We start from the raw sequence: 14,826 nt of genomic DNA, 5'->3' as shown, positions 1-14,826 counted from the left end.
AGGGGATAACAATACATTTCTTGGCATTGAGCTTGAGCCCATGGCTCTGGCACCAAGCATCTGTTTCTGTAAGGCCCTTTTGTTAGAGTATCCACATCATTTGGGGATTCAATAATGGCTCCCAGTTTGCAGTCATCTGCAAACTTTGTTAGCCAGAGTCCCTTAGTGTTGACCTGTACTTCAGAGAAGTAGATGCCAAACAAGAGCGGCCCCAGGACTGAACCCTGAGGTACTCCACTTGTCACTTGTCTGGAGCAGGATTTGGAGTCAGCTACTTTTACAGTGTGGATTCTATCAGTAAGCCATTTAGCAACCCATTGGGTGACATAGGGATTAATGCCCAACTTAGTAAGTTTATCTATGATTCCAGAGTGGGGGATGGTATCGAAGGCCTTGGCAAGGTCTAGATAGGCTGTGTGGACCACCTTACCCTTGTCCATGGCTCTGGAGACTGATTCAAAGAAGTCAATCAGGTTCAGGAGACAGGATCGGCCCTTCACAAACCCAAACTGGGTGGGGTCCAGTGTTTGAAGGTTGCCAATGTCTTTGTTTATAAGTTCCATGATAATACGCTCCATGGCCTTGCAGATAAGGCTTGTCAGACTGATGGGATGGTAGTTTCCGGGATCCAAGGTGGATCCCCCCTTGTGGATTGGGATGACTGTAGCTCTGCGCCACTCAGTGGGCACGAAACCTGAGGTGAGGCTATGATTAAACATGACACTTAGGTGAGGTGCCAGTTCATATTGTAGTTCATGTAGTACACAGCCCGGGATGTCATCTGGTCCCATGGATGCTGTATTCTTGGCTTTAGAGAGTGCGTTTTGTACCTGTGTGGCCGTTATTACTGGAATTTGGCAATCTTCCGGTATTGAGATGGGCCATTTAGGGGGTGAGAGGGGGGGTGAAGTTGGCACTGAATCGATCTGCCAGGATAATGGCAATATCCTTTGGATCAGTATATTTAATGCCATTCTGTTTTAGCTCAGAGCAGATCTGAGCATTGCCATTTAGATTCTTGACATAGTTATAGAATGCTTTTTGGTTGTCTTTGGAATCTTTGGCGATTTTATTTTCATAACTAGCTTTGGAGGATTTTATGAGGCATCTCAGTTTCTTACTGAGGCTAGTAAGGGAGTTTTTTGCATCCTGGGATTTTCCTCTTTTCTGCAAAAGTTTCTTCCTTTTGTTGTAAAGTTTGTTTATGGCAGGGGACCACCAGATTGGCTTCCTTTTTTTGGATGAGAGCATTTTGGTTCTATTTGGGATGGCACGATTCATGCATGAGTGGATGTGCTCGTACAGTGCCTTAGTGTAGGATTCAGCAGGGGGTGACCATAGGTATGGAGCATTGATTTCCCATGTTGGTAATGACCAGGTCTAGGATATTGGAGCCCCTGGTGGGACTATGGATTAGTTGATCCAGGGCATTGGAATTTATGAATTCCAAGAACTGTTGCGCAAAGGTGTTGGAACATGAGTAGTTTTCCCAGTTAATGGCAGGGTAGTTAAAATCACCTAGTATTAGGGTGTTTGGTTCTATCTTAATATTTTCCAGTATGTTTAGAAAGGTGTAGTGAGAATCTTGGGGTATGGTGGGGGATCTGTAGCAAGCTACAATTTGGATTGCAGTCTTACCTAGTGTTAGTTGCACTTGGAGAATTTCAGACACATTGTGTTGGCCAACTAGCCTGGTGGTGTGAATATCCTTGGTGAATATTGACACTCCTCCACTTTTAGTGTTTCGGTCCTGGTTTGGTGGCCGAAAAGTGTGGTAAGAGTTGTAGCCTGGTATTGCAGGGGTGCTCTCTGGAGCCTTGAACCAGGTCTCAGTTACTGCACAGATATCGATGTTCTCCATTTTTAGGAGTGCCTCGAGAGAGTGCATTTTGAGGTTTAGACTTCTAGCATTGAGTAGCATTACCTTCAGATTTTGCATGCTTGTACCTGTTACGGTGGTGGTTTTGTCCTTTGAAGTTTGCCTAAAAAAGGCAGTATAGGGGTGGCAAGAGCCTTAGCCAGTAACCTGAATCCCAGAGGTGACAGGTGCAGACCATCTCTGAGAAAGCATCGTGGTCTGTCAATCATGTCATCCCAGGCAGACAGATACTGGATCCCCTTTGAATGACACCATAAGCTTAGCCAATTGTTGAAGTCAATCATTTTATCCTTATATTGTGGTATCATTCTGGGCGAAGGCAGGATGCTACTCAGGGCTAGGGTCATACCTGCCTGGGCCACATGATCCGAGAGCTCTTCCATGTCTCTTTTCATGTAGTCCAGGGAGGTACGTCTCAAGTTCATGGAGCAAAAGCCCAAGGATTTGGACAGCACATCAAAACAGTGGACACTTTTTAGATGGTTGGGCAGTGTTTTTGTTATCCTGGAAACTAGTATAGTCCAGGGTATTGTAACTATACTTTTTTATTATATTTTTGATAATTTTAATATTGTCTGTTTTAAAAGCTGTAATTACAAGATGTTTAACCTCGCCTGCACCTGACATGCCACTTTACATACCAAATAACGAAAATTCTATCATAGTAAAAGAATACTATGATGCTAAATCTTATTTTATTAAGCTAAGAAAAATAAAATTATAAGTACATGCATTGTGTGACACTGATAGTGTTAAAGGGGGGTGACTGTTATGGAACAAGATCAGTCTTATTAAAATGTATATTAATTTCAGTTTCATTAATGATTCTATAATCTGATTGTTGGAAACAAATATAATTTATATGCAGGACTGTGGAAAAATACAATTTCATAAGCTGAAGTTAATGCTGTGTTTCAACTGCATTCTTTTAATATATAACAGGGAAAAGTAAGTGTTGAAGAAAGCGGTATGTTACTAGTGTAAAATGAATTTGTTAGCCTGATTCCTCCAAGCTAGGAGTGAGTTGCTGCTAGGGAAAGTTACCAATAAATTAAATGTCCAAGGTCAAAAAACAAGATCCTTAGAGCAGGTGGATCATGTAAAAAAAAAGGTGTTCACGTGAAGTCCAAGGTGAGAATCACGAGGAATGAGCACATTTCTAAAGTAATTGATTTACTACAACTACTGTAAATGTAAAAACATTGCATGGTTGAAATGATAAGCAAATGTATCAAAGATACAGTTTCCTTTGTTCAATTGAGACTGGTTTATGCGTCTTATGAAGATAGTCTCCCAGCGCTGTAAAAATAAAATTTCTGATTGTACATCCTGAAGAAACTACAAGTTAATACGCATTTTGTGAAGAATAAACATGAAACATAATTTTCCATAACAGTCTCCTCCCTTTGACACTGTGTGTCACATAACACCCACAATTATATTTTAATTCTTAAGTTGATAAAATATGATTTAGCATCATAGTATTCATCATCTACATTGATATGATTTTCATTTACTTTGTTCATTATCTTTTAGAACAGAAAATATTAAACAATTAAAATAATAATACTGATTATTGTAGTAATACCTTGTAATATACTAGTTCCTAAGTTACCAAATTCATTGTTCAACCAACCAAAAAGTGCCCATTGTTTAGATGTAATGTCCAGGTCGTTGGCCCTTTGCTCCATGAAATTTGCCAACCTTTCTTGTTCATTGTGATAGTCACTAATATAGGAACAACAACAATAATGATTTCCTATGAGGGCACATAACCCCCACCCCAAGCAGCTAGCATTATGTCGAGTGCCAAATGATTTTGTAGTACCATAGCTGAATTTCAGTATTTTTTGATTTGCCATCCTGTTGTGATGTGAAGTTTGGTTTGCTACCTCCTGAAGAATTTGAGCAAGCATGGTGATTTTGAGCATTGTTCTTTGTACTCTATACACACGAGAAAAGACTGAAAATACTTGGTCTGCCTAGTGAATTGCCCATTTATTTCTCAGTCTGCCTGCTGGAGGGTTTTTGAAATGTTAAATAACAGGGGTGATATAGCCAACAAAACATCCAGACCAGTTTGTAGACAACCAGGGATAATCACAATCACTACAAATGTAGTAATGATCCTCAATCATGCCCATACCACAGCCCCAGTCATAGCTTTTTAAATGTAGAGAGTTCAACACACTTTCATGTATAGTGTCTTTGCATCTGCTGGTTCCCACTGGTACAGTTCCATTTCTGGCATAACATGTCTCTCCATAATTTATTTCAAACTGGAGAGATAATCTTTGAAAAATCAGTCACATTACACTTAGTTGTTGTTATCACTTTCTTTTCAAATGTCACTTGTGATGCAGGGATTGGAATCATGGGAATCCCTGCCTTAGAATGAGGTATACATTAAGACACCCAACTGTTTGTCACATTTAAGTCCACAGAATATTGTCGAACAATCAATAGAAACTATTTTGTCTTAACCAGTTTGTAGGAGGGAACAGCAATAAAAACAAAACAGAAGTGCCAGCTGTCACTGGATTCTTCTTGAGTTATTTTCTCTTTAGTCTTTCACTGGGGCAGATGATTTGTCCTTCATTCTTCCTTCGCTGACAAAGATGATTCCTCTGGGGTTTCTGTGCAACAAGACTTTTAACAATGTGATGAAAGAATCTAAGTTGATAGACCTGTGCAACAAATGTTGTGAGTAGCACAAGGAAGGGACCTTTCCACTTTGGACTAAAACAGTTCTTTCTTTGGAAAGTTTTAACATAAACCCAATCACTGGGCTGGAGTTGGTGACAGGGCTGGTCAGGCGGTTGAGGAAGAGCTTCTCGTACAGTTTTGTTATAGTGCTGCAAGAAATGAATAAGTTTTGTGCAGTAAAACAGTATAACATCACTAGTTATTCAGTTCTTCATTTGACACTGGGCATAGCTGGAAGGTCATGGTTCTCCCCTTTAATATCTCAAGAGGACTCAATCTCCTTGTAGTATTTAATGTACTCCTCATACTCATTAATGCTAAGGGGGAGTGCCTCTGGCCATTAAAGATTTGTGTCAGCACAGATTTCATCACCTTTTTCAAAAGGGTTCTGTTGACCCTTCCCACTAATCCAGATTACTATGGATGGTTGGGACAGTGAAGATTCAACCTAGTATTAAAAAGTTTACATGACTGTTTTGTCAGAGCATTGTTTAAATGTGTTCCCTGATCACCATTTATAGTGCAAGGTACACTAAACCTAGGAATAAATTAAAAAAATAAGATTTTTTTTAATAACTGTTACAGAATCTGCTTTGTATATGGGTAAGCATCCACCAATGCAGAAAACATGCATTCCACCACCAGTATATACTGAAAATGATGGACCTTTGACATCTGGACAAAGTCCAGCTGCATGTTAACAAAAGGTCCCCAAGGTGGTGGTAAATGTGCATCTTTAATATTTGCATTTTTGCTAACGTGTTCTAAACATGCTGCACAATTATTAACATACTGAAGGATCAAAGAAGAGACATGAGGGGGCATACCAACTTTGGGTTATTTGAGTAAATAATGCTGTCTTTACCTGCATGAGTTGGTAAATGATATGCCCTTACCAGGTATGGTAGCATGGAGGCAGGTGTCACTAGCTGGCCATTCAGACATCACCATAACCCATCAAGGATCTGCTCCATCCATCTTTAAGACACCTGTGAACTTCTCCCTGTGATGCTTTGGCTTGAAAAGCTGATACTTTCTTAAAATCAAATATGTCATCATTATTAGATTCTTGTAATAACATCACATGTAGTTTTGCACAAAATCCTTCTATAACTTTATTAGCAGCTTGATCTGCTAAATTATTTCCCTTTGAAACAGTAGCTTTACCCTTTTGATGGGCGCTAAATTTGACTACTACTAATTCTTTAGGTAACAAAAGGGCATCTAAAAGAGGATTGATAGAATTTTTAATCTGAGTTCCTGCTGAGGTTAAAAATCCCCAAAGTTGTCCAAAATCATGTACAATGCCAAAGGCGTATTGACTGTCTATAAATATGTTTACAGTTTTGTTTCTGGGTAACTCACATGCTCTTTGTAGAGCCACTAACTCTGCTATCTGGGCAGAATATACACACTATTCTTTGCGGAAGCAAAATGTCATTACTGGTGCAGATATTCCTGCAACCAAATTTCCATTTTAATCTTTTTCACAGGAACATCCATAAAAAGATCTATTTCAGTGTTGGGTATAGGATTGTCCTTTAAGTCCCCCCTAGGAGAAAGCAGATATTTAGTCACATGCTCACAAAATCATGCTCTTCATCATCTTCCTCACTAGGTAACAAAGATGCAGGATTTAGAAAAGGAGAGCATATAAGAAAAATAGAAGGATCAGAAAGAAGCATAAATTCATATTTAGTTAGACGTGCGGCCGACAGGGTTGAGTTTTCATTTTAAGTAAGAGGGATGATATTGAATGAGGGGAAGGCTATCGTAATATCATGCCTGAGCACCAGAGATTGTGCAGGATCGACTAGAATGGCATCAGAAACCACCACCCTTAAACATGGCGGAAATCCCTTTGCAATAGAATCAAGTGCTGGTACTATAATAGGTTAGTGGACGATAGTTATCCCCATGATGTGAGTGTGTTCAATCTCGCCGTTTGTTCTTACACACGGTTTCGGAGCCGATCCTCTGCTCCGAGTCGGCTGCATAGCAAAGCTCTGCATCTTAGAGAAGCTCGAGACCAGGCTATATCCCACAATCCTCCCTGCCATTACTCAGATCTAGTTTGCCGCTGCAACGGGTCACATCGTTAAGAGAGCTCGGACCAGAGAAAACTTGTTATTGACAGATAAGATAGTTCTTGTTTTGTTTAAAAGTTCTTATAGTTCTTATAGTTATAGAGAATTTAGTTTCTACCTTACTATAGTGTGTGTGTGTGTGTGTGTAGTGTAGTTAGTTCTTTTATAGGTTTCCCTTTGGGGCCTACCTTTCTATAACCTATAGCTATATTTTTTCCTCTTAATTATAGCTAGTGTTTAAATTTTCTCTTTTTTTTTTTTTTTTTTTTTTTTTTACAGTAAAAGTGTTTTTTGCTTATTATGTCTGAGAAAGCCAAGTCTGGTTTTAAAAGGTGTCAGTGTGGGCAGAAAATGTCCATCACTGACAACCACACTTCCTGCGTCTACTGTCTTGGCCCTCTCCACTTGCAAGAGGATTGCTCTATATGCCATTCCTTCAGTGGGAAGGTCATGACAGATAGACGCAGGAAACTTATAGACAGGGGACTTCTTAAGCCCGCTTTCCAGGAGGCCTTGGACAAGTCTGACCAGGCTTCTAAGTCCTCGAAGGGGTTGAAGATGTCAGAGCCCATGTCATCGGCTCCGAGTTCATCTTCTAAAGTTCGTTTGCCGGTTCCACAGACTTCGGGGCCGAGCGTCGAACGTTTATCTCTCACTGAGTCCCAGGTCTTGGAACCGGTGTCGGAGCTACTGCCACCTTCCATTCTTCGGTCGGTGCCATCTTCGGCCCCTTCGACCCGATCTTCCAGACTGTTATCCGATACTGATGTGGATCGTGTCGTGTAGAAACTTATGGAGAACATGGCCCTTTCCAAGTTGATTGCAGTTTCCTCCCAATTGGTGTCAAAACTAGAAGGCCTTCCCTTATCTCCAACAGGTCCTCCATCGAGACCCATCCAGTCTTCAGAGCCGGAAGAGGATGAACCGATGATAGTGGAGCCCTCGGTGCCGAAACCGTCCATTGCACGATCGACACCATTGACCTCGACTCCTTCGGAACCTATAGGTGAGTCGCGGAGTCGACGATCTCTCCTTGGTTCCGGGACCGAGAGTCGTACTGACCTTTCGGTGCTGACTCTCCCTCTCGGGGCCTCGGCGCAGATTGGCTCTGCTCCGTCCTCAGGGTCGAGACCCATGGGCCCGGTGTCTGGGATTCTTCCATGTTCTTCGGAACCGAGGGAGTCCTCGACCCGAGGTTCAAGGGTTTTTGACCTTATGAGGAAGGTTTTGTCTACACAGACAACCACTTCATCGGAGGCGTCTTCTCCCTCCCCTAAGGAGCCGCTCTCTGTTTCTGTTCCCATGACACATCCAAAGCATGGAGCACCATTGTCTCAGCCACCCCCAGAGGGTGCCCCCTGTTCCTCGGAGGCCACACTGGAATCCCCCTCCGATGAGGTTCCGAGGAAAAGATTGTGCAAGAGGAGGCACTTAGATTCCCCACAGGAATCTCTAACTTCTGACACTGACTTGGATGAGTCAGAGGGGTCCCCAAAATCCCCCTCCGAGGATGTTTCATTTGTGGACATCTTGGAGATTTTAAAACAGAGGGGTGATTGGCAGTCCTTAGCCCCCACTGAGGACGAGTCGGTGTTGCTGAAGGCTTTTGGTGCTCAACCTTCTACCTCCTGGGTTACTCCGCCCTTCAATGAGTTAATGGATTTGATTGCTCGAAGGGCGTGGGAGACACCGGACACAGTGGAACTGGTCCCTCGAAAACCAAGCAAATTTATTACCGCTCCCCAGGGCAAGACTTATCTCACCAAAGGAGTCCTGGTTGATGCTATGGTGGTAGCTGCAGCCACTAAAAAGGAGATGTCTGAGTCTTCCTCTTCTGTTCATCCTCCTAATAAGGATTCTAGGACTATGGACAGATACGGGAAGTGCGTTTTTAGTTCAGCGACTTTTTCCATGCGTTCGCTAAACTATTTGACGCATTTTACACATCTACAGAGGGATCTCAAGGAGCTGGAAGATACCCTCCAGGGTAACACAGAGGCTGCTGTTTCAGATAAGGTAACAGCACAGCTTAACACCCTTACCTCCATAGTGAACTCGTCCATGAGGCTCATCTCGTATGCGGCTGAAGGGTCGAGTAGAGCTGCAGCTTCAGCGATTGCTCTACGAAGACAATCCTGGATGCGGCTGTGCTCATTTGCGGAAGCCTTCAAGTCTTTCTTCGCCAACACCCCCTTTGATGGTGCCACTCTTTTTGGGCCCAAAGTGAGAGAGACATTAACTCGGTGTGAGCAAGAAGGAAAGACTCTGTCTGCTGTCAGAGTCCATTTTTCCGTTCTATCTAGACCGTACCCCAAAGGGCAACGAGGCGGAAAAATGTGGTTCCGTAAAACTCGGGGATCTTTCCAGGCCACACAGAGTGACCCCCCCCCAGAGGCAGAGGGGGGCAGACATGGAAGACGGCGACAGAGGGGGTCCGCAGAACCAAGGTGACAGGGATCCTATCCCTGGTAAGCCTTTCCAGCACTCCTGAATGGGGGCCCGACTGTCCTGCTCTGGAGGCAGTCGGGGGTCGCTTGGCTTTATACCCACAGGCCTGGCTAACTCTCACCTCAGACTCCTGGGTAAAAAGCATTGTAATCAGAGGATACAAAATCCCCTTTATGTTAACTCCACCCCAACAAAGAAGGTTTCCAGATGTGCCACCCCGTCTGCGAGGCCCAGCAGCAATAGAAATTTCAAAGCTGCTCAAAAAAAGAGTCATTCAGCCAGTCCCGGTGGACCAAAAAGGATCCAGAACTTACTCAAGGTTCTTTTTAGTTCCAAAAAAGACAGGGGACTGGAGACCCATTTTGGATCTCAGCAATCTCAATACCTTTGTGAAGAAGGAAAAGTTCCGGATGGTCACGCTTCAATCGATCCTTCCATTTTTGCAGAAGGACGACTGGATGTGCTCGATAGATCTCAAGGATGCGTACTACCACATCAAGATGGCCAGACCGTCCAGAGATCACCTGCGCTTCCGGCTGGGAGCCAGTCATTTTCAATTTCGAGCCCTGCCCTTTGGGCTCACCTCAGCCCCCAGAGTATTCACCAAATGCATGGCAGTGGTAGCGTCTCACTTGAGATGTCTAGGATTCCGGATGTTTCCCTGTCTGGATGACTGGCTCCTCACCGCCACCACCAAGCGTTGCCTCATACAAGCCAGAGACTATACAGTCAACCTTTGTTCCCACCTAGGGATTTCCATAAACTTCGAAAAATCTGCCTTACTGCCCTCACAGCATATTTCATTCATCGGAGCAGACCTAAATACGCGCTTCACACTGGTAAAGCTCCCTCAAGTAAGGGCTTCATCCCTCAAGGAACATGTTCTTTTTCTACTGCAATGCAGGAAAGCCCCGGCCAAATTGGTGTTGAAGGTTTTGGGACTCATTGCAGCATCCCTGATTGCAGTTCCCATGGGGAGATTGCATATGAGGCTCCTCCAATGTCTGCTGTTCACGCAGTGGTCATTCCAGCAGTTACCCCTAACGCACGAGATTCTGATAACAGATTCTTGCAAGCGAGACCTCTCATGGTGAGTGTTCAGTCAGGATCTCACTATGGGTCATCCATTTGTTCTACTGAATCCGACGGCCACGATAACCACAGACGCTTCTCTGATAGGGTGGGGGGAACTTTTTCAGGGAAGAACAGTCCAAGGGGAATGGTCCAACATGGAGTACAACCTGCACATAAATGTTCTGGAAATGAGGGAGGTGTTCTTGGCGTTGCAACACTTTCAAACCCTCCTACCTCTAAGAACAGTAGCAGTTCAGACTGACAACATGTCTGTAGTCTGGTACATAAACAAACAAGGGGGAACCAGATCTTACCCATTATGCAGAGAGGCCATGAGAATTTGGCAATGGGCAGAGTCCACGGGTCGCTTTCTGATAGCAACGCACATCCCGGGGTCATCCAACGTCATTGCGGACAGGTTGAGCAGAGCCATCCTGTTACCTCACGAGTGGTCCCTCAAACTACAGGTGGCGGAAAGAATTTTCCGCAAATGGGGCCAGCCTTGCTGCGATCTATTCGCCTCCCCGATGAATACCAAATGCAGAAGCTATTTTGCCCTTCTACCCCCTCCAGGGGATGTCCTCAGGGACGCACTGATACATGATTGGCCCCCGGGTCTCCTATATGCATTTCCACCTACCCCCTTGATTCCCAAATTTCTTCAGAAAGCCATGAACCTGGAAAGGACAATTATACTCATAGCCCCATTCTGGCCTCGACAGATATGGTTCCCCTTTCTTCAAGCCCATCAAACAGAGGAACCGTGGATCCTGGACCCAGTACCAGATCTACTGACACATTCGTTGGGAGTTCCTCACCCATCTCTTCTATCCCTCAAACTAGCAGCTTGGCTGCTCCACTTCCCTGCCTAGCCAAGTCTGATATACTTTCTCCGGCAGTTCAACGCATTTTGGTTGCCTCTCATAAGGCTTCCACTACAAAACTCTACAGGAGTAAATGGAAACGCTTTGTGTACTGGGCATCTAGCCAACACTTGGACCCCCGGTTGCTCCTTTACATAAAGTTCTAGAATTTCTATCCATCCTTTTCCACGAATGAGCCTCTACTTCCACACTAAGAGTACAGTTGGCGGCCATATCCAACTTCCATGTTGGTGAGGACGGTTCTTCTATTATGTCCCACAGGCTTTGTAAGGCTTTTATGAAAGGTTCCTTCCATCTTCCAACCGCCCGTCGGAGACCCTTTATTCCCATGGAATTTAAATTTGTTATTGTCGCAACTAATGTTGCCACCCTTCGAACCAGCCTCTTCTTGCCTCCTGAAGTTTTTGTCGTGGAAGAGACTTTTTCTTGTAGCGGTTACTTCAGCTCGGAGAGTGTCAGAGCTGCAAGCACTATCAATTAAACCACCTTACTTAATTTTCCACCCTGATAGTTTCCTTACGAACAAACCCGTCTTTCCTTCTTAAGGTATGTTCTGTCATAAATATTAATCAGTCCATTGAACTCCCTACTTTCTTCAAAAACCATACCAGCAAGTTGGAATATATGCTGCACAAGTTAGATGTCCACATACAGCTAAGATTTTATTTGGACAGGACTAAGGATTACAGAAAAACAGATCAACTTTTTGTTGCATTTGCAGACAATAAAAAGGGCATGGCAGTTACAAAACGTACGCTTTCTAAATGGCTTACTGATTGTATAGCTTTTGTGTATTCTAAGTCGAATCAGGCCTTGCCCACCAAACCTAAGGGCCATTCTACTAGATCTGTTTCCACTTTCTTGGCTTATGCAGCTCGCCTGCCTTTGGACACGATTTGTGCAGCAGCCACGTGGTCTAAACCACATACTTTCATCGCTCATTATAGAGTTGACAAAGCCTCCAAAGACAGGGCATCTTTTTGTTCCACTGTGCTCAGAAACATTCTTCCATGAGTCACTCAGGGTGATGGAGCTAGGGACGCTACCCGTGTGTAAGAACAAATGGCGAGATTGAACACTCTCACATAAAGAAGTTATGTTCTTACCATAATGTTCCATGTGGAGTGTTCATCTCGCCTTTGTTCTTACATCCCCCCCCTTCCCTCCCTCACGTATTTGGAAGAACGAGTAGGACTAGAGTCTGGTCCGCATGTCTTTACCTCTTCCAGGTATATTGCTTCTTACCTCATGGGGTATATTTCATTACCCTTTAGTTAATTTATCAGTGAGATAGTGTCTCTGAATTTTTGTGGCGGTATGTAGCCTTAGCACCTCAGGTTTATTGTTAGTCTGGTTTGCTTGCAAACTAGATCTGAGTAACGGCAGGGAGGATTGTGGGATATAGCCTGGTCTCGAGCTTCTCTAAGATGCAGAGCTTTGCTATGCGGCCGACTCGGAGCTGAGGATCGGCTCCGAACCCGTGTGTAAGAACAAAGGCGAGATGAACACTCCACATGGAACGCTATGGTAAGAACATAACTTCTTTTTTCTGTGCAATCACTCCCTGAGCAAACTCATTTCTTTCATGACAAAATAAAATGAAAGTCTTTCCATAATCTGGTAACCCTAAGGCTGGGGCAGTAGCCAAAGTTTGCTTTAAATTTTGAAATGAATTTTCCTCCTCACTATGCCAAGGGAGATGCTCTACTGTATTCTGTTTTAAAAGATTTGTCAAAAGTTTGGCAGTTTTTGCATAGTTAGAAATCCACTGTCTGCAATATCCTGTCATACCTAGGAAACATACAAGCTGATGCTGAGTAATTGGTCGTGGGGCTTTAGCTATTGCCTCAATACAAGATGGTAGCATCTGGCTGCTACCCTGAGATATCAGATGACTAACATAATGCACCTGAGATGATGATGGATGTAATTTTTCTCGTGACACCTTATCTCCTTTTTCTGCAACAATAATTAAAAGGTGTACTGTATCCTGCTGACACTGCTGAAAAGAATCTGATGCTATTCATACATCATGTACATATTGCAGTAACACAGACCCACCTGGCAATGTCACATCTTTCAAATCCATTTTTAGAATTTGAGAAAATAATAAAGGAGATTCAGTGTATCTTTGCGGTAACCATGTCCATGTATACCACTGGCCCTTAGAAGTAAATGCAAACAAAAACTGACTTTCAGTCTGGATAGGTATAGAAAACAATGCTGAACACAAATCACAGAAAAATATTATGCTGTAGGTGAGCAAGACATAGGTGCGGTTACTATAAAGGCGGTCTTCCCCTTTATCTTGTTCGTTATAACACTTCCAATAACTCCATAGGAAAAAAAAAAACGTTCAGCAAAAAACGATACCAGTAGCTCCAACAAAAGGAAACTTTTATTATAACCCAAACCAACTAAAAAAAACATAAAAAACCTATGCTGTAGGTGGTATGCAACTCAGTATTGTTGCTGGATTTGGAACCACAAAAAAAGTTGGTATTACTGCATTGTTTACAGCCCTCAAATTTTGCAGAAACTGTAAATATCTTTTTCTGGATTCTTTACAGGGAGAATAGGAGTATTACACAGGCCTTTAGCTGGCACTATTATTCATTGTTGCATTAAAGACTGAATTGCAGGTTTGATTACCTGCTCTGCCTTTGGTTTCTGTGGGTACTGTGGAACACTAGGGAGATGTTTAGATGGAAATAATTTTATTTGTACTGGTTCTACAGATGTTAATATACCTATTTCATTAGCATGTTTAGCCCACAATTTAGCAGGTACTTGCTTTAACAGTTCTTCAGCTGTCTGTATACCTATAACAGGATGCTCCTCAGCTTGTGCTAAGACTGCTAGTACTTCCTCTTCTGATTCTTTTGGAACATTCAAGTACGCCTCTTCTGGTGGGTGTGCAGTAAATAGTACAGCTCAGTTTGCACAGCAGGTCTCTCACTAGCAAGTTTAACAGTGCAGTAGGACTCAAAAGGAAAGAATGTCTTTCCTCAATGGGTCCTAAAGAAATAGGTATAGGTTCTGAAATAGAATATGTAACAGTAGTATTTGTTAACCCAGCTGCTTTTATTTTATGTTTTGATCATGGTATCTGATTATCTGAAGTAACTCTTAATACAGACCTAGTGTCTCCAGTGTCCACCAGGAAAGGAATTTCCTTTGAATTTATTTCTACCTTAACAAAGGGTCCCTTTAGATTTACTGGCAACAGAGGATCAAGATTTGTTTTTTTGTTTTATTATCCTATCATAGTCAGTTTGGTGATTTCTGGCTCCTTTCAATGTGAGAAGGTAGCTGAGAAAATGCAGTATTGTTATAATTTGGCTGCCAATCAGTCCAAGTACCTTGGACTCTGCATTTCTGTATCTATTCTCCTATCCAATGTCCTGCTTCACCATAACTGAAGCATGATCCGTCAGATGAGGCAGGAGGGCACTGTCAGCTCATTGTTTCCAACCAGGTGTACCTTGTTTCTCTTGTCCAGCACTCTTACTAAACCCCCTAGCAACTCCTCTCCCCTTACCTTCCCTCTGATTTGTCCCCTTGAGGCTTCTACCTGCCTTATTTACAAAGTTAACAGCCTATGCTCAGTATCCTTTCTCAGTTTTTCTTGATATTCAGTACAGTGATTTGTACCACTTCATAAGGACTCAAGTCCTTTCCATGCCAGTGTATAAGCATTTGCTTTATTTGATTTTGCACAGGGGTTTGCAGACCCTGCACAAAAGTA

This window comes from Protopterus annectens, chromosome 14.part0 (assembly GCF_019279795.1).
Source record: "Protopterus annectens isolate FY-2018-M chromosome 14.part0, PAN1.0, whole genome shotgun sequence".
In the NCBI taxonomy this organism is placed as follows: domain Eukaryota; kingdom Metazoa; phylum Chordata; order Ceratodontiformes; family Protopteridae; genus Protopterus; species Protopterus annectens.
The sequence above is the reverse complement of the archived record's forward strand: the minus strand, read 5'-3'. Positions refer to the sequence as shown.